At 38.9% G+C, this 21,222-nt stretch overlaps 1 long non-coding RNA gene across 2 annotated transcripts; it reads right to left on the reverse strand.

Annotated features, from left to right (window-relative positions):
• Positions 1-18,640: 18,640 nt before the first annotated feature.
• LOC132142436 (uncharacterized) lies at positions 18,641-20,861 on the reverse strand. 2 transcript variants are annotated; one of them, XR_009434072.1, is made up of 4 exons: positions 20,731-20,861; positions 20,127-20,467; positions 18,915-19,042; positions 18,641-18,750 (listed from the first exon to the last, which is right to left on the reverse strand). It is a non-coding gene; the product is annotated as an uncharacterized LOC132142436 (long non-coding RNA). The 2 variants fall into 2 exon arrangements; XR_009434071.1 differs by lacking the exons at positions 18,641-18,750; positions 18,915-19,042 and adding an exon at positions 19,071-19,938.
• Positions 20,862-21,222: the final 361 nt, after the last annotated feature.

A 21,222-nucleotide genomic window follows, 5' to 3' on the forward strand; every position in this document is an offset into this window, starting at 1 on the left:
AGATTTATGACCACTGTTCATCTAAAATAGGAATAGAAAGCTCTTGTTCCCAAATATCTTTGAAATGCTTTGAAAGTGTCGAGGAGAGTTGAAATCACGGCAACTTTAAGGTAATGAGCTATGACGCGGTTTGGCGGCAACCAATCGGAACATAAAAGTCCACTGCTTGAGAGGATCCCAGAGAACATAGCTCTGACCACATTAGTTCCCAAGCACAATGGAGGGCAGGTTGATTATTGCTGTTGCACGTTTGCAATAATCTATGAAGTGTATACAAATAAATAAAAATGACACCTGGACCAAGGTGTCTGAGATTGTTCATATTCCTGGGGAGTTGCTGATGTGCAGTAACGTTATAGGAAAAATAATCTAATGTTATAATAATAGTACAGTAGTCCCAGTTTACTTTTAAACAAATTTTCCTGATTATACTTACATTAAGTAATGTTTATACTTGATTATATTTACTTAAGTAACATTTTCAATGCAGGACTTTTACTTGCATCAGAGTATTTTTACAGTTCTTTATACATTGTAAAGGATCTTAATACTTTGTCCACAACCATATTTAATGAGGTTAACTTATAACGTTACCCTCATTGTGGTTAGTCTGCACAAGATTAATAAGCTTGTTTGCTTTGTGGCCACTTTAAATACAATATAAGCATTCAATCTATGTCAGAGCATCAGAGTGCTCACAAATCTTTCTGCAGCTTTGTTAGCAGGGAGACCAGAGCGATTTTTGATGGTCTCGATGGCGGTGGTGTGAACGCACAGTTCAGGGAACAGGGAATCTGTTCTGAAACTTCATTCTCTAGCACTGTGGAAGGAGGAGCAAACGACAGACACCGTGGAGGTGGCGTCAGGCCTCGGAGTGGCTTTTATTAACAGAAAATAAACCAAAACGGGGAAATAAGTGTCCAAAATAAGCAGGGAATCTGGTGTCCTTGTCGTGCTATGGTGTTCGTGTAGGTCGGGCAGTGTTGAGGAAGGAAGGGTCCAGGTAAGGGGCAGAGTTCGGCGGCCACACACGCTCCCCTCTTCGGTCCGGGGCACAAGGGGCAGCGGCTTCTTTCAGCGGCTGCATCCTTCTCGCTGGCTGTGGCGCTTGAAGGGGCTAGACGGCCTGGCTTCCTGGCCCAACGGCCGTGTAACTGGTGTGGTTCTCATCCGGACCGCAGGTCTGGCAGCTCACATCTCTGGTAGCACAGGAATCCCTCAACGCACCCTTCCAGGAGACCCACGAGGACACCAGCGTGCATATATATATATATATATATATATATATATATATATATATAAGTGTTTTTTATATATATATTTTAATAATAATTTAACCAAAAATATCAATAAAGATGTCAGTGTCTCAATTCATAAAGATCTGTTTCACAATTGAAATCTCCTGAATGAATGATTCAGTGACACATACTTTTTTATACGGGCAGTTGTCGCCACCACCTGGAGGAAGAGTATAAATGTATAAAAATGTATCCTAGTATTTCTGTTATCTAAATGTCTGTAACATAGAAATAATGATGTGTTGTTGAAAAGACTGTTTCAGCAGCAGCATGAATATTTCATAAAGATGGGAGGTGTCAAAATGTGCGTCCATGCACCACTGACATTTATGATGTGCAATGCCGTAATAAACATAGCTGAATCATTGTCATTCAGAAATAAGATTGCATGGGTATTTGAATCCAGATTGCGTTCTTTAAACTACTATTAGTGCAGCTGTAATGTAAACACTGCAGATTGTTTTGCAAGGGTATCGCGTCACCTCGGATCTCGCAAGATCTCGTGCCACAAGATCTCGTCACATCCCTACCTGTAACTATAACAAAATGCCCATTTAAGTCAGATATAGTGGCAACAGGTTCAAACTGGACATATTTGTGGATGATAATGGCTGCCCCGTGAGCCCTCTGAGAGAATTTAGAATAAGATAAATGACCCATCCAAGCCCTTTTAATGCGAAGAATGTTTTTTGAGCATAAATGTGTTTCTTGAAAGAATACAATTTCATCCTTAATAAGTTGAAGATGTGACAGTATTTTGCCAGCTTTGACACTGGAAATCATCCCCTTAGTATTCCACGATATAAATCTTTTGTATGTAAATTGTATGTAAATGTAAATCCCGTGGCAAAACACAGAAACTAATAGAGACATCATTAGCATAGCTGCTGATCCAACAAAGTAAAATTAATTAGTTTAACCCAAGCTAAAGAATAAGAATGCGCATTTGATCAGATGCAACTACACTCACAATTTAAGATACATTATTCAAATGCTTGGTGAAAGAGGTGCGTTTTTAATCTAGATTTAAACAGAGAGAGTGTGTCTGAACCCCAAACATTATCAGGAAGGCTATTCCAGAGTTTGGGAGCAAAATGCAACGTAAAAGTTTCAAATTTCCGTCCTGCATTCTGATGAAAAGTCTCACTGGACAAAGTAATGAAGGCCTCATTCCCAGTTTATAGAGATCAGCCATGACGTGTCGGAATTGGGCTCTTTGCGCTGCAACCTCCGGTGCATAATCTTCAAATACTGCAGTCGGGTTGCCTTGGTATTTTAGGTTCCTTCTCTTAGCCCTGGCTTTGTGTATTGTCAGCCCCTTCTGTTGGTATCGATAAAGACGGATGATGACCAGATTTAGGTTTCTCTCCTGTCCCTGGCTTAGCTGTAAGAGGTCTGGGGGCTCTGTCAATTTCTGGCAGAGTTGGAAAAATGTCCTCACCATATACGTCTGACAGCAATTGAGAAAAGGAGGATGAACGAGGTCCTTCAGTCAGTTCTGGTAAGCTGACTATTCTAATGTTGTTCTGCCGGCTGCGCAATTAGAGGTTGGATAACTTTGGACTGAAGTGTTTCATTGTTTTCCAACAGGACCAAATATGTCTTCTCCAGGGAAAGTAAAAGCTCCTCTGTTACATTAACATTAGCCTCCAATGACAAGGCAATAACTTCAAAGTCTGATGAGAGGGCCTGTCTTTTCTGTTCCAGTTAATTTACTGATTGACGCAATGCTAAGTTCTGCGTCATCCTCTACTGAAGCCTCAGGATTCGGATCCTTCTTATGTTGTTTTAACTGTTTAGAAGCCATGATAAAAAAAAAAGCTAAGTAGTATGTTCCTAAACAAATTGGAGTAAAAAAAGTGAGGTGGAGATTATGGAAATAGGTAAAGATATCACTCTTGGGTGGGAGCAAGACACACACACGTCTAACTACAACAACCGTCCCCCATTTTCCCATCCTCCTGTGTTCAACTTTGCACGAGAAGCTTCATATTCCTCTTAAATTTCACTTAACATCACAAGAAAGTTGGAAGGATTTGACTATCACTTGTTCATGCCTTTATCACCAGCAGGGTGGATTACTGTAATGGGCTCCTCACCGGCCTTCCCAAAAAGACCATTAGACAGCTGCAGCTCATCCAGAACGTTTCTGCCAGGATTCTGACGACAACCAGAAAATCTGAGCATATCACACAGTCCTCAGGTCCTTACACTGGCTTCCAGTTACATTTAGGATTGATTTTAAAGTACCTTTACTTGTATATAAGTCACTAAATGACCTAAGTCCGAAATATATTGCAGATATGCTCACTGAATATAAGCCTAACAGACCACTCAGATCATTAGGATCGAGTCAGAAATACCAAGGGTTCACACAAAACAAGGGGAGTCCACCTGTGATGATGGTCCAGGTCAATGACATCATCACTAGAGTGCCAACCTAAATTTTATTATATTTTGTGTGTTGACAATGTGTATGTTGATAGATGGTACCAAGATCATTTGTTCAATGTGTTATGGTTATGAAGGATACAAGACTTATTGTTTGTTTTGAATTATTTATTTATTTTGTAAGTTTACATTTTACAGCACATGTTAGATCTTGCATGTCTAATCCAGTGTTTGGAGGTGGGTTCTGGTAGTGCGCATATCCGGAACGTACCATTTTACAAAATGGAGGGAGACATGAGTGCTATGGAGTGTTAATGTTTGAGTGTTTGTTATGCATGTTATGTACGTTTGTATTATGGTTACTTCATGTAAAAAATGAGTTTATGAGAATGTATATTAGTTATGTAGCTACTAATGCTTTGCTGTGAAAGTCTGTATGGTGTTTTTGAGAAAGGTTCCTCCCCGTGAATATGGTTTGATCCACCAGTGTTTGGGCGGGAAATTTGTGTATTTAAACAATGGTCTGATCAGAGTAAAGGGGGTAAAAGACACACAAATAACCAGATCAAGACAGGAAGAAATTATACTAACAAGGATGAGGTTGGGTCATACAAAGTTGAATAGTACAATGTTCTTAATAAAAAAGCATGGAGATGGAAATTGTGAGTATTGCCAGAACAATATACCTGAAACAGTAGAGCATGTAATAATGCACTGTCATAAATACAATGAGGCAAGGCAGAGGCTTGTTAATGAGTTGAAAACAAAGAAAATGTCGTTAGAAATTAAAACACTATTGAAAAGAAGCTCAAGGGAAAATTGATTTATTACTTCTTTTTTTGAAAAGTACAGGCCTGTTAAAAAGGATATAAGTGTTTTTTTTTGTTTTTTTTTTATTATTATTATTATTATTATTATATTAGTTTAACGTGCTGGTATATTTAGTTTGGGAATAGTTAGTAACTCCCGTGCCTACTTCAGTCCAGTGGTGGCGGTAATGCACAAGAAATAGTTGAAAACCGCCAATCAAAAAGAAGAAGAAGAAGAAGAGTAAAGGGGGTTGCATCCTGTGAATTCTGTGCCAATGTAAGAACTTGTCTGAGGTGAGACATGCTGATTATTATGTGGATGTACCACTAGGCATTGTTTAGTGCCAGTTTTTGCTGCTCACAGCATTTTGTTTTTGATTTTTTTTAGCACCAGTGTATGTTGCATTAAGTGTTTTTTTTTTTTTTTTTTTTTTTTTATTTGTTTCTTTGTTTATTTTTGTGCACCACATGGACTGTTTCTTGAAAATGCAGCTTCTAAAATAAATCACAACTGACATTTTGAAAATCACTCCCGTGTACTGAGCCTTCCTACCTTCTCCCAGGCCTTTCGGCTTTTCTCTACCTGACACCACCATTAGTTACTATGCCGCCCGCAGTTGGAATCAGCTTCCAGAAGAGATCAGATGTGCTAAAATACTAGTCACATTTAAATCTAGACTTAAAACTCATCTGTTTAGCTGTGCATTTATTGAATGAGCACTGTGCAATGTCCGAACTGATTGCACTATATTTTCACTTTTTTTTTAATGTAAAATCCTTTTCTAACTGTTTTAAATTCATTTTAAATAAGTAGATTTTTTAATAATTTCAAAAGTTTTAAAATTGCTTGTTTTATTCTTGTTGTTATTTTTCTTCATTATTTTACTTTCTTTTATGTGAAGCACTTTGAATTCCCATTGTGTACGAAATGTGCTACATAAATAAACTTGCCTTGCCTTGCCTTGCCATCTTTCCCGGAGTCTCAGATGAAGTAGCATCATGTTCAGTATGCTGGCCACTTTAGTTAGGGCATGGTACAGGCTCAGAAAGTCTTACCATTTTTCTCTTGCTTGCTGCTGCAACAAATGGAAGGTGAAATATCAAGTCATCACCTGACACTGCAGATCCAAAAGCTTTCTCAAGTGCATCCAAGTATTCTTCTGGAGTGATATCAGTGTCAGAATCATGCACAAATTTGATAATTGCTAATTCAGGCCCCCTTAAGCTTTCAATAATTCTCCTCTTTTTCTCTTTCGAGTACATTCACTTTCCTCCACCATCAGGCATGCTTGTTCCATCCAGTGTTCAAACTGTTCCTCACCCCTTTTTTTCCAGCAAATCCCTAATAGCACGCATAATAGCATCAGGTGATTAGTTTTCAGAGAGATCAGACGAAAACATGGCCTGAATATCCTCAGCTGTCTTTCCTTCACTCTAATAGTGTGTGAAATTTGTATAGTGAAGTCCTTAGAACTAGCATCATCTCCACTTGATGTGACAACTGTGCAGGGTTCTGCTACAAAAACTGGCAAGATTTCAGGTGGTACTAATTATGGATCTGTTTTTTCTCTACTCTCACAGAGATCAAGAAAACACTTGAGATTATATCAGAAAATCCTACCTCTTACTTGTACTCGGCCAAGGCACTTCATTGTCAGAAATGCACTGCAAAAACTCCCAAAACAAACAAACACTAGGGTTGGGAACCGAGAACTATTTTCCCCTTTTCTGTTTTTTTAAAAGAATCGGAACCATGAGCAATTTCTACGTTTCGGTTCCAAAAATGGTTCTGTTGCGACACGTGACCAAGTGCTGTGAGCAGCCTTGTGCCAGTGTTCTGATGATTTGGTGTTTCCTGTAAAGGATGTCACAAACCAAATAACAGGACACCACCCTGCCTCTTTAATTACTGAGCACTCTGTTTCCAATGACGGGCACTCCACAGACGCGCCGCATTGTGTCTTTAACTGCCGAGCACATTGTTTCACATGACTGTAAGTGCACTTGTGCCTTTACTAACTGTGCATGTACCGTCAGCACGCAGCACCTGGCGCCACTAAATTACATAAAATTTGTCCCATATTGTAATTAATGTACATACTGACTTCAACTTGGACAACTCAATAAATAGACTGCTATTGTTATGGGAGTATGAGGGTTAGATTATTAAAAGATTATTCAAGAGTGATAAACAAAGTGATCGAAAATATTTATTTTCATGCATTTTAAATGTAAATTTAAAAACATGGTAACCACTCATTGCATCACACCATCTCCTGCATTATTAATTGTAAAATGCTTTATGGAGTGTGTATATACATGGTTATAAGTGTAACAGTTTATATTTCAAAAATTTAGGAAATTAACAAGTGTCTTAGCCTTCAAGGGACTATTTGGCCAACCAGCTTCCTGTTTGAAAAACAAAATGTTATTAATAGTGTAAAAACATCAACTTTGAAACACATGATGATTCATGGATTAGCATTACTCAACATTACTTACTACCTTCCAGCAACACTACATTCTGTAAACGTAAAATAGTAAAAAACATAATAATAGTTCATTTAAATGGAACCGGAATATTTGTAATATCAAACAAGACCACACAAAACCACTAACAGACCACTATTTCAGTCTCCTTAAAGGGATAGTTCACCCAAAAATGAAAACTTTATGATTATCTGCTTACCCCCAGGCCATCCAAGATGACTCTGTTTCTTCAGTAGAACATAATAAAAGATTTTTAACTCAAACAGTTGCAGTCTATCAGTCATATAATGTAAGTAGATGGGAATCATGGCTTTGAGAGTAAAAAATAAATAAAACCAAAATAAACCATGCAGCTAATGACAATACATTGATGTGTAAAGACACAAAACGATCGGTCTGTACAGGAAACTGAACAGTATTTATATAGTTTTTTTACCTCTGATTCACTGCAATGTCCGAACTGTCCTGAGCGCGTTCTCAACAGCCGGCTTGTGGCAGATCGCAGACTTCTAAGTGCATTACCATCACCTATCTCTCTAATGGACCATTGACACTCCTAAATAAGATTGTAGATAGAGTGTCAATGGTCAATGACCCTAACCAATCTGGTGCCCTAGGCAAGATTTTAGCTGGTGCCCCTTGCATCACAGAATTCCACCACTGATCATTCACATAGAAACTGCATAGCTTTATGACATAAAACAAATTACATATGAAATGAGACAGTTGCACAATAAATAAATAAATAAACTAACATTAACTTGGCTAGCTATTTAAATGAGAGGGCTTTATCGTCCAAAGGCAGCTACAATACTAACATTTAAATCTTAATTTCTTAATTTCAGACATTTATAAATTTAGGTGTGCACTGATCTTAACTTTTCATGACAGAATCCAATACTAATTTCTAATGTATTTGAGGCAAAAAACAAGAAAGAATGAAAATATGAGTGCATGAGGAATATGGTTAGTTGCTTTATTAGCCTATATTTTGATAAATTAGACATTATAATTTTAAAACCTGAAGCAAAAACAGAATGGTCTGACTTTAGCTTTGTCAAATTAGGCTACATAAAATATACCAAACAGCAGAAGGGCTGAATTCAAAAACAAATTCACTCTCTGTCAGCAGGTGGAGTTTAATGAACAGCAGTGATGCACTGTTTCCTTGATTACCACCAGGGCCATAGCTGGGATTTGCAGGGCCCCAGTTCAGGTTGTAACAGTGGGCCCTGTTTGAAATAGTTCAATTTGTATGTTCGTTCTATTCATTTATTTGTGCTATTTACACAATGTTAACATTTTTTCAAGTTCGTAGGTGTCCAGGTACAGAAACAAAATAATCAAATGTAAACTAGCACTGCACAGTCTTAACTGTAAAAATTAAATATACAGTCAAACCTAAATGTATTTAGACACCTTCAACATTTCTCACATTATCACAGTTTATTTGCTATGGTTTAAATAATGATAATAAAAATATGACAATAACTCAGAGTTCAAGTTTGTCAGAAAAAATTAATTTTGATTATGTCAGATAACTTTGATATAAAGGAATGTAATGGATTGCAATCATCCAAAAATTCAGACAACTGTTAGTATGACAATATTTACAGAACTATCAATACTTTGTTGGCCAATTATAAAGTAATGCTTAATTTTGTTCAGTCTGTGGTGTAAAAAGGTTGCATTAGTATTTAAGTAAAAACACTTAAGCGGAACATGGTCAGGTCAAAGTGTCTTAATAAGTTTTGGTCCTTTTTTTTTAATCAATTTTACTGGTAGTCCAATCTATGAATAATTTATGGGTGTAATATGTCACAGTTTACTTTATTTTTGCTATACTCACTTACATAAATAAACTATAGTGTCCTGCACTCACTAATAAACAAATATCAAAAATTATCTGGTGTCTAAATAAATTTTTGTATTGACTGTGGATTTATTCTTGTTAAAACTACAAATAAATTCCGTCAAAAGTAGTGAGAGATTTTCTTTCTTTCTTTTTTATTGGATTAACATTACAGCAGCTAGTAGTTAAATAAGTTGCTTTCGCTTTAAGAGACAATGCATCCAATTATAACGATAAATATCTGATTAAGTTCGCCACTGTTTACTTTCACTTTTACTTTCAGGTCAGACATCAGTAAACATATGTTAAGGGCAAGACACAAGAGTATTCGAAGAGCATGCTTTGGTCGTCGATCGGTGATCACTATCTGAAAGGCTTGACAAGAGGGGTAATCCGAGTACATGAATAATAGTCCAGGTAGGGGCAAATAGAGTCCAAATGTCAAAACAATAGAGCAATCCAAAAATACAGAAGCAAGAATCAAAACACAGGTAAACAGGCTAGGCAAGACCATGACCATGAAACTAGTATTGTTTAGCATTTATCGCAGTCATAGCTGATGGCTACTTTACAGAGCCATCAGCTATGATTATGATAAATGCTAAACAATACTTGGCCATCTGAGCAGGAATTGAACAGTTGTTATATAGGGAGTCTGATTGATTGCAGCTGTGTCATTAGTGCAATGGATCATGGGATATATAGTCTGTGGGATATGTAGAAGACCACCAGAGCAGGACAGAAGGCCACCACGGTGAAGCAGATGGAGCAATAGACCACCACAGCAAAGCAGAAAGCCACCGGTGTGGGGCAGACAGGGATGAAGACCTCCATGGCAGAGCAGACAGAGGGCTCAAGATTACGCTCCAACAGGCTTATTGTGCATAACCAGATGCATCGACTGAGACTGGACTGGTAGACATTTCGTTTTCAGATTCATAGGTTAAAACCGAGCGTCAACCTCCCGCTCTCTCTAGTGAAGCCAATAAGGAAGTGTCTAAAACTGTAATTCATCGACTGGCCGCTTGAGGCTGGCTGCAAAAGAGAGTCAATCCCATAGACTCCCCCCCATGTTAAAATGCCCAACTTTACAGCAGAAAAAAACATGTTTTCAGCCTGGTGCAAAAAAAATATTTTGGTCTATATAGCTAATTTTGCCCTTCATGACAACTGTGAGCGGGGTGAAATTTTTTGTAACTCATCCGTTTAAATTATATTAAGCCTTAAAGTTCTGCATAATTACGGGCATGGCCACTTGAGTGACAGGTGAATTGCCACTGCTGTCACAGCCGTCGCGCTAGGTGGGCGTGGCTTCAGCAACCAGCTCCCGCCCTTTTGCCCATTTTCGATTGTCTGGGAGAGTCGCGTGGTGGTGCGCTCGCTCTGCACACTTTAGGCTTCAAAAACTCTCTTCAGGAATCTACGGGTGACGTCACGGACACTACGTCCATGTTTTTATACAGTCTATGGTTAAAACCAGTCATACAAACACAAGGCTGACAAAGTTTGCAAATTTTCAGGCTAATTGGTTAAAGTTGGACACACAATTTCACACTTATTGACTGAAACAAGAATCAGATAGAACACTAATGGTTTCATTAGCAATGACTGGGTAACAGGGCATTCAGAAGGTTCATTTAAGGTGACCATGGTAATGACAGGCCTGGGTGAAAGTTCCTGAACGTCCCCTGTCGCCGCAACAGGATAGTCAGGAAGTTCACAGACCATATCCTTGAGGGTGGTAGACAAGGCTGAGAGTTCATGGATTGCTTTCTCAGCTGGTTCAGAGACAGACAAAAGTTCAGAAGCAGCTTCCGTGGGCATGTCAGGACAGGGCAAGAGTTCACAGACAACCTCCATAACTGTGAGAGGACAGAATGAGGATTCACTGACGGCCTTCATAGCCATGACAGGACAGAACGAGAGTTCATAAATGGCCTCCTTATCCATAACAGGACAATACAAGAGTTCACAGGTTGATACCACTGACACCTCTGGAAGTTCTACAGCAGATGCCGCCACCCCTGGAAGTTCTACAGCAGTAACCACAGAAAACAAGGGAAGTTCATTAATAGTTTCCTTAACAGGTCAGAAACAATGTTCATCAATGGTTCCTTGACTGTAACATTAAAGGCTGAAAGTGCGTTGCTGGGCGCCACCACCATGCAAGGAGCTGAAGCGAACACAACCGCCTCAGGAACTTCTGCAGCATGGACTGCCTCCCCTGGAGAAGCTGCGGCAGATGTCATCACTTTGGGGAACACTAAGGTGTGCGCCACTACCTCATGAGGTTCTGCAGCATCATCCGCCACCTCGGGAGACATTACCGTGGCTGCTGCCATCTCAGACAATTCTGTGGTGAGTAACGCAGCCCAAATGCAGCATAAATTGATCCCCAGCATGGGAAGCACTTCAAACTAGGGAATCAGTTCAGGAACAGCTGGACTCAGAGGGAAAAGTACTGGTTTAGGATGGAATACCAGCTGCTTTTACTGACCACAGTGGTGGATCCTCCACACTGGATGCCAGACGGGGGTATTGAAAAACTGACCTCGAAGATCTGAATGCAACAAATGGGAAGTAAGGTGATTCGGGATGATCAGCCATGATGTGACGAGACTCTGGAAGTTCAGCTGAGACTTCAAGGGGTTCTGAGAGTTTAGCGGAGATGTGATGAGATTCATGATGATCAAATGTGACTTGACTTGATTCATGATCAACTGTGGCTGCCATTTTGTAATCAGACTCCGCTGTTGCTGCCATTTTGTGCTTGTGCTCTACTCTGGCTGCCATTACATGAGTGAGTGCAGTCAGATTTTTCCTCCGCGACACCCACAGAGTCAAAACACAACAAAGCATAGTCTATAAACTGGCAAAGTGATGAACGTGAACCCTCATCTATGAGCCTAGACCTCAGCAGTTGATATAATGCAATCACAAAAAAAACTATCAACAAACAGTCAGGTAAACCAGAGTAAAAGGTAATAGCTAGATACTCTTGAATATAGTTCTCCAGCAAACGCGGGCCTTGTTTAAGAGCTTATAATATACGTGCTGTGTCCATACCTAGCATAAATGTATGAATGCAAGTTACTGTAACAGATCGATGAGACATGCGGATCCATGTGCAAGCTTTTATTTAGAAACAGTCAAACACAAGCAGGGTTAGACATCAGTAAATAGATATGTTGAGGGCAAGACACAAGATCTGATAGCATGCGTTGGTCATTGATCTGCGAACAATAAAACCATGAAACTAAGAGTGGCTCCATAAAGTGGATCAGCCATGAGTACGATAAACTCCAAACAATACTCTGACATCTGAGCAGGAACTGAACGGGTGTTTTATAGGGAGTCTGATTGATTTCAGTCGTGTGTCATTAGTGCAATGGATCATGGGATATGTAGTTTGGGGTATTGTGTGTAATTTGAGAGTCTGTGTGGTGGATAATGACCTCTGGTGGTGAAGAAACAAAAGTTGACCGGATTCATCCCACATTCTAATTTATTATATGATTAAAAATGAACCGGGGTTAGACACAACAGGAGAGCACACAGAACCGCCGCCGAACACCCCGCCCGCCGCACAGATCTGGCTGCTCGGACTTCTTATGCCAAACATACAGCATCCACAGGTGCCGGCAATCAGTCCCTAATAAAACAAAGACAGAACACACTCGCCCTCTAGAGGACAAACAGATCAAAACTTAAAACAACAAATCACAAATACATGAATGTAACACCTTCACCCCCCGCAAAAGTGAACCTTCACCTTTTCATTACCTCTCTAGTTTATGCCCCTAACCGACCCGGGACCAGGCATCAGCCACCACATTATCCTTACCTCGAAGGTGTTTGATATCGAGGTCATATGGTTGTAACGTCCAACTCCAACGCATAAGACGCTGATTAGTGTTGCGCATTGAATTCAAAAATAGAAGCGGATTGTGATCACAATACACAATAGGATGAGAGCCAGTCAAATAAACCTCAAAATGACAGATGGCGAGGATTAAAATGTCAGTTTGTTGCACAGCTGTTAAATGTGACAGTTGACTACACGAGGTTAGTAACGCTTCAGAATTTTTCAACCGACCCTCAACTACACACCTAGATGGTCCCACCTCTTCATACAACGGTTCCTGTACAGCCAAACATACAGCAGCCGTCATGTCAGTTGGTCCTGGATTAATACCGGGAGGAACACATTTCAGAGACTTCTCAATACTCGACTCCCTCTCATGATAGATCTTGATCAAGTTAATATGAAAAACTTTGGAACTTTTACTGCGATCTGGGAGATGAATAACAATTACGGTCGGAAAAAGTTTCTTTTCCACAACATAAGGACCACTATATCGCGCTTGCAGCGACCCTCCCAGCACAGGTAACGAAACCAGCACTTTGTCACCTGGTCTGAAACTTCGTTCTCTGGCTCTCTTATCATACCAGACCTTCATTTTACCTTGTGCTTTTTCAAGATTTTGTTTAGCCAACTCACGGACTCTATGAAGACGGGTACGAAAATCAGTAACATACTCGGGAAGAGATTTACCTTTTTGATCGGATAGCCAACTTTCTTTCAGGACTGTTAACGGTCCACGCGGAGTATGGCCAAAGACCAAATCAGCGGGACTAAACCCGAGTGATTCCTGCACTACCTCGCGTGAAGCAAAAAGAAGCCATGGAATTCCCTCCTCCCAATCTCGTCCTAACTCGAAACAGTAAGAACGAAGCATAGATTTCAAGGTCTGGTGAAACCCTTCTAATGCGCCCTGACTTTCAGGATGATAAGCAGATGAGAAATTATGTTTAATGTGAAGACATTTAAGCACTTGCGAAAACATACGAGATGTAAATTTAGTACCTTGATCACTCTGGAGTACTTTCGGTAAACCAAACAGTGTGAAGAACTTAACGAGTGTTTTAGAAATAGTTCAGGAAACCGCCTCAGGAAAACGTGAAGTCGCACACATTATGGTCAGCAAGTACTTACAACCAGACTTCGAACGAGGAAGAGGCCCAACACAATCGATGATTATGTGTTCAAAGGGTTCAGTCACCACAGGAACTGGAAACAACGGAACAGGAGGAATAGTTTGATTAGGCTTCCCAACCATTTGACCGGTATGGCAAGTTTGGCAATAGCGGGACACATCTTTCTTCAAACCGGGCCAGTAAAAGTTACGTAAAACTCGATGGTATGTTTTTCTTACACCCAAAGACCAGCCGTACCATCATGAGCCACACTTAAGATCATGTCTCGATAATCAACCGGAATCACAATTTGATCAACAACATTCCAGATATCAGACGAGTTAGAAGGCACCCACTTTCTCATCAATATCCCATCTCTGAGAAAGTAACCCTGGTGTGTATTCCCAAATGTCTGCTCTGTATGAACCACTTCAAATAATGACGCAAGCGTAGGATCTAACCTTTGAGTGGCAATTAGTCTATCAGAAGACAGAGACAAATCACCAAAATGTTCAAAAACCCTTTTCAGCACTCAGAGGATGCAGATTTAATTCCCCCTGTGGAGCAACAGAAGACAACTTTGTTAAATCAGGATTTTCAAACCACGTACTACTTAACTCAACCTCGTCTGAAACATCAGGTTTAACCATAGAGCATGTAACCGCACATGCTGAAAACACATCAGGGTGCTTTAAAGCACACTCATCCGTAGTAGCAACGAGAGGTGACATTACCACTTCAGGTGGCACATTTAAACAACTCCACACACTGCCTCCAGCTAAATCGTTTCCCAGGATGAAAGTTACGTCTGGAATGGGCAAAGACGAACGAACACCTACGATCACATTCCCAGACACCAATTCGGAGTTCAAGTGAACACGGTGTAATGGAACTTCTAAAACTCCCATTTCGAAACCTCGAACGAGAGCGAAAGTACCTGTAGCAGTCTTCTCAGACAATGGTAATACTCCCTCCAAAATGAGTGACAAAGCAGCCCCAGTATCTCGAAGGATGCTTACCGGCACACTCCTATCAGAACTAGACACGGACACAGTTCCCCTATTCAGGAATGGCCCATATCCAGCCTTCTCGGACTGAGTCATGGAGTCAGACGGAAGAACAGATTTCGAATAAAAATCATCTGAAATCAAACCAACAGACTTTGGGCTGGACTTCTTTTTAAGAATGGGACAGTTTGCAATTAAATGTCCAGAAGCTTTACAATAAAAACAAGCCCTGTCACCAAAAGGAACGACTTTTATTGCCAGATGACTTTTTATCACTTAAGACTGATGAAGAAACAGGAAATCGGTCCCATGACTTCTCCTTAAATGCTACCTTATGCGTAAGCACAAAGTCATCAGCTAACATAGCAACGTTGTGAAGTGTCTCAGCTTTCTGTTCATTTAAATATGTAGAAAGAACAGCAGGCAAGCCATTTTTAAAATCTTCCACAAACATCAGTTGTCGCAACTGTTCTCTGCTTTCAGCTTTTTTAGACGCACACCATCTATCAAATAATATCTCTTCCTCGTGCGCAAACTCCACATAAGTCTAATCAGAGTTTTACATAATGTCTCAAACGCTGTCTATACGCCTCCGGAACTAATTCATAGGCTTTTAGAATTGCGGATTTCACGGTTTCATAATCGGCTGCTTCGTCTATGGTCAAGGCAGAGTAAGCTTCTTGCGCCTTACCAGTGATCACGCATTGCAGTAAAACACCAAAAATCTGCAGGCCACTTTAGAGTAATCGCAACTCTCTCAAAATGACTAAAGTATTTTTCAACATCCCTTTCGCAAAAACGAGAAACCATCCTCCGATTTCGTCCCACATCAAATTCAGAGACAGCAGCACCCTTCTTAGTGGCCATTTCTAATTCCATTCGTTTTAATGCAAACTCATGATCCAATTCACGTTTTCGTAAGTCTAATTTTGCATTTTCAAACTCCAACTCTTTCTTTCAAAGCTAATTCTCTCAAACGAATGGCATGATCTCCCATAGAAGGACCAGCCGTTTCCTCTGCTAAGGGCCTTTCTAGAATACCCAATTAAACAAGATTACTTTTCAGTATGCCCCGCAAAGTTTCCTTTAAATTCCTGTCCTTAGAGGTTATTTCCATTTTATAAAACTCTGCTATCTGCAACAACTGTTACTTTGTATACAAAGAAAGCAGTTCCTCAGATGGAGATTCATGAAAAGTATCCACCGAAGCCATTTCAAACTTTTATCCGCACTCGAATAAACGAATAAATGTCAAACGTACATGCACGTATACAAACAACTTGCTCTCACTAATTAACAATTATTTAAGCAACTAAACAAATGCGGCTGACACTAATTGCAACTAACAGCGATCCCACAGAAAAATGCATTTACCCTGTAAGAGTTTTATTTTTACCATCTAATCTTCAGTGGCGTTAGGGGCTCGGGGCGACTTTAAACGCTAAACTCATGTCCACCTGCGCACCGATCCCATTAACAAGATCAGCCACACGTGAACTGAAACGTACCCCCACTCCGAATAACCACTAAAAATAAAAAAGGCAAAATAACAAAGTGGCAGGTCCAACCTACCCGACGACTACAAAATACAGGGCAAATACTCACGTGGGACCACAGCAGTTACACCAAACACTTTCCAGGACGGGCCAAATACGTCACACATTTTCCTCCACACATGGAAAAACAAAACAAAAACATAATCGTTTCGGACGAGCCCCCAATTATGTTACGACCGCAGCCATAACACAAGAGAGGACATAGACAACACAGCTCGTACAATAGGGGATTTATTACGACAATGATAAGGACATAACAATAGGAAAATGAACCGGGGCTAGACACAACAGGAGAGCACACAGAACCGCCGCCGAACACCCCGCCCACCGCACAGATCTGGCTGCTCGGACTTCTTATGCCAAACATACAGAATCCACAGGTGCCGGCAATCAGTCCCTAATAAAACAAAGACAGAACACACTCGCCCTCTAGAGGACAAACAGATCAAAACTTAAAACAACAAATCACAAATACATGAATATGTAACAACAGTCATGTCCACAAGTCTTTCATGTGAAATCTGAAATCAAGTCTTTACCCAGATAGCAAACGACATGTGGCCCAGTTCTGGCCCACATCTCCCATATTCTTCTGGCCCACATACCGCGCGGAATGACGGCGATGACTCAACCTGAGTCTGGCTGACATATGTCATCCACAACTGAACCAGATCTGGGCCACATCTCAGAAATGGTGTGGGTGACATCTGGGCCAGACCTGGCCCAGTTTTGTCTGACAGAAGTCAGCCACAACAGTACCAGATCCATGCCACATCTCACAAATGGCATGGGCGACACCTGGCCCAGATGTCAACCACGCCATTTCTGAGATGTGGCCCAGATCCGTCCCAGTTGTGGCTGACTTCTGGGTTAGATATGGCCCATATTTACCCTTTCTAGACACAAAAGCATATGTAATTCATCCAGAATAAAGAAAACACTCATGTAGTCTAAACTGCTTTATTAAAATATAAAAATTAGACAAATAAATATACATACATGAATACAACTGCATGTATAGATATAAAACAAATACATTTACATTATTACAAAATAAAATATACAGATAAATATTTATAAATATAGTTAAATACACATTAACATTACATTTACATTTAGCAGACACTTTTATCCAAAGCAACTTACAAATGGAAGCAATCAAAATCAACAAAAGAGCAATGATATACAGGTGCTGGTCATATAATTAGAATATCATCAAAAAGTTGATTTATTTCACTAATTCCATTCAAAAAGTGAAACTTGTATATTATATTTCTTCATTACACACAGACTGATATATTTCAAATGTTTATTTATTTTAATTCTGACGTTTATAACTGACAACTAAGGAAAATCCCAAATTCAGTATCTCCGAAAATTAGCTAGTTTTAGAGGCCCTTTTTTTTTTGCTTTTGTTAATTGTGTATATATATATATATATATATATATATATATATATATATATAAATGAATACAAAAACATTAGAGAAGCTAGTATTATTATTTCTTTTTTTTTAAGAAAACAAGCAGTTAGTAAATGAAAGACAACATATACACATGACGTATATCACATAACATATTGCGGCTGTGCGATTTGGGGCAAATATCTAATTGATTTTTTTGACAGATAGTGCAGTTGCGATTTTGATTTGATTTTGCAAATCATTTTGAAGTCAAGCTTTAGCTTAATATTGTCAGTAGTGTGCAGCACAGTATGGGTTTCGTTACCCTGCTGAAAAAAACAAAAACAATAGAAACCATCACAGAAATTCTTATGGTTTCCATTAAAACAATTACAAAATTACTTTTTGTAGTGTGTTTAGGGCATTATTCCAATATGAATTACTGTTCTATTTATTCCCATCTGCCAGATTACATCCCACCAATAGAATCCATCAAATACCAGTAGACACCATTATAGTTTACATTAAAGCCAATATAATTCCCATTATAACCCTCAATTCCATAAAATTTTCTATTGTGTTTTAGGACAATTTATTCATTTTTAAGTATTTAGGATTTTAAGAACAAGTGGAAAATGTGCTGAATGTTTCATTTCTTCTAAGTGAAATTAGCAATGCAGTTAAACTGAATTTACATTTGTGTTAAAATACAGAGACAAGCGTGAGTTGACACAGGCTGCAGCCGTGCATCAAGCCTTGTCCATATTGCCAGATGCGCTCGTAGAGTCTTGCGGTTTGGAGTATACCGAGTATAAACAAGCATTACGAAACAGGCTTCTGTAAATGGATCCTCTGTGAGACGCGGCAGAGAGGAGTGAGTATGAGAAACATTCAGATACACAGGCTGATTCAGTCTTCTAAATTGGGAGTAGCGAACATGCATTATAAACTTCTTTCAAATTAGAATCTGTTGGGGAGATAAAATGTGCAAGATAACGTATATGTACTAATAAAAACATCAAACAAAAAAATCAAACAAAAAAATGTATCTTTTACTCTCCAGTACTGAAAGCAGAACTTAACTAAGGGAGCCCTTGATACTGTGACACAGCTCTTTCAAATTAACATTACCTTTTTTGCAGTGGTGGTCGTTTGTATGTCCATCTATAGTTGCCATCATCTAATGTCTTTTGAGTACCGGTATCATCTGAAGTCCTCACAAGTCCTGCAAGTCCTGTGCTGTGCAGTTTCTAATAACCCTGGGATGGACATTTGCAGAAACAGGAAGACAAAGGGAGAAAGATTAGCATAGCTGCTGTTCATATCATTTCAGGCAGTGTGCACTTTTTACTATTTCATCAATGGAGTACATTGAGTACTGTTTTTAATCTAGTAGGTTTAAACTGAAATAATTTTTCTAGATCACTTAATAAACATATTATTTGTTGTCTGTTTTTGGGGAACAGACACAGTCTATAGAATGGACTGCATATGCCAGAGTAACATTTAATACATTTTAATAAAATTTAACTGGGAGGAACATCATAACTGTAATTTACACAACCATTCAAGAGTTTGGGGTCTGTAAGATATTTTATGCCTTTATAAAAAATCTCTTATGCTCACCACAGCTCCATTTATTGAATCAAATTACAGTAAAATAGTAACACTGTGACTATTACAATTCAAAACAACTATTTTCTATGTGAATATTATGTTAAAATGTCATTTATTCCTTTGGTCAAAGCTGAATTTTCAGCATCATTACTCCAGTCTTCAGTGTCACATCTTCAGACATCATTCTAATATGATGATTTACTGCTCAAGAAACATTTCTGATTATGATCAATGTTAAAATACAGACGTGCTGAAATTTTTTTTTTTGGATTCGTTGTTACATAGACTCCAAACATTTGAATGTTAGTGTTACATGCATCAAATTGTTCAAAATCATCTGTTTCAAATAAATGCAGGTCTTTTGAACTTTGTATTCATCTGTGAATCCTGAAAAATAAAATGCATCACGGTTTCCACAAAAAAAAATGAAGCAGCACAACTGTTTCAACGCTGATAATAAGTTTCTTGAGCAGCAAATCAGCATTTCTGAGGGATCCATGTGACACTAAAGACTGGAGGAATGATGCTGAAAATACAGCTGCACACCACAGGAATAAATTAGTTTATAATGTATTCACATAGAAAACAGCTATTTTAAATTGTAATAATATTTCACAATATTACTCTTTTTACATATTTTAATTAAATAATTACTACAGAGGTGTAATTATTGTATCAACTTCAAGCTTTTGAACACTAGCGTACTGTATATGAGGTTTGACTTACTGTACTAGTCTTGTGGTCAATAGCATCTTTGAGATGTTGTCTTACAGTAGGTTCACTCCGACTCTGCTGGATGCAGCATGCCATGAAGAAGCACTGAAGAATCTAGGAACAAAACAAGCAATTTGACACAGAGCCAACAATATTTAGTCTGCAGTTCCAGGTTTATTAGATGGAAACAAGCTAGAGCAGGTGAAATGCAAAAAATAAATAAATAAAATAACAGATTCAATGTGATATATGTTGTGAAAAAAATGCATATTAGGTTACTTAACCTTTTCAGCGCTTCCTACATCTCTGTCAGCAGCTCCCTTCAGAAATATTGAAATCTTGGACACTGCCTTCTGTTGTAGAAGGATTATTTTGTCAGTCTTGAAATCGCAGAACAGTTTTATGTTTACTATAAAAGATCAAATTTTCGCGCTCCTTGATAACGTGACGTCATCGATAGGTGTAAAGTATAAATGTTAAGGTTAAATAAATTAAGCAATTTCCAATCATCCATTGAAAGATTACCAACAAAACAGTCAAAAGCTATCCTCTACAGATGAAGATTTGATTAAAAGCCCAAACTTTCATAAATAAGAGCACAATAGAGTTATCATACCTGACGATACGTCGTCTGAAAACGGTAGAAATGCTAACGGACTTTTTCGAAGACATTAAACCATTCTTATAAAGTAAATAAACAACAGAAGCGAGTCAAATACAAGTAAGAGAAGTGTCAACAACATTTATAAGTAATATGTGTGTGATTTTATGGACTTAACTCACCTGAAAACAGTGAAATCAGCGAGAAACGGGGTGTTTCCTCGTGACATTTGCAGTGTTGGGCTCCGTTTCCATGGCAACTCCATCCGGTCCGCGCGCACGCCCATGAAAGCACGTCACGAATTAAAAGTCACACGCTTACGTTACATAAATAAACATGAATAAACATATGCCCCTTATTTTTTTTTTCTGTAAGAGGGGGCGTGGCCATTTGTAAATTTAATGTGTCTGGCTTTCGGTGTCATTCCAGCTATATTAGCTGTACAAACAGCTTTTTTTGCTGTTTACTGTTGCAAACTGCTGTATCTTACCATGTTATTGTCTTAAT

This window comes from Carassius carassius, chromosome 6 (genome assembly GCF_963082965.1).
Source record: "Carassius carassius chromosome 6, fCarCar2.1, whole genome shotgun sequence".
Taxonomy (NCBI): Eukaryota; Metazoa; Chordata; class Actinopteri; order Cypriniformes; family Cyprinidae; genus Carassius; species Carassius carassius.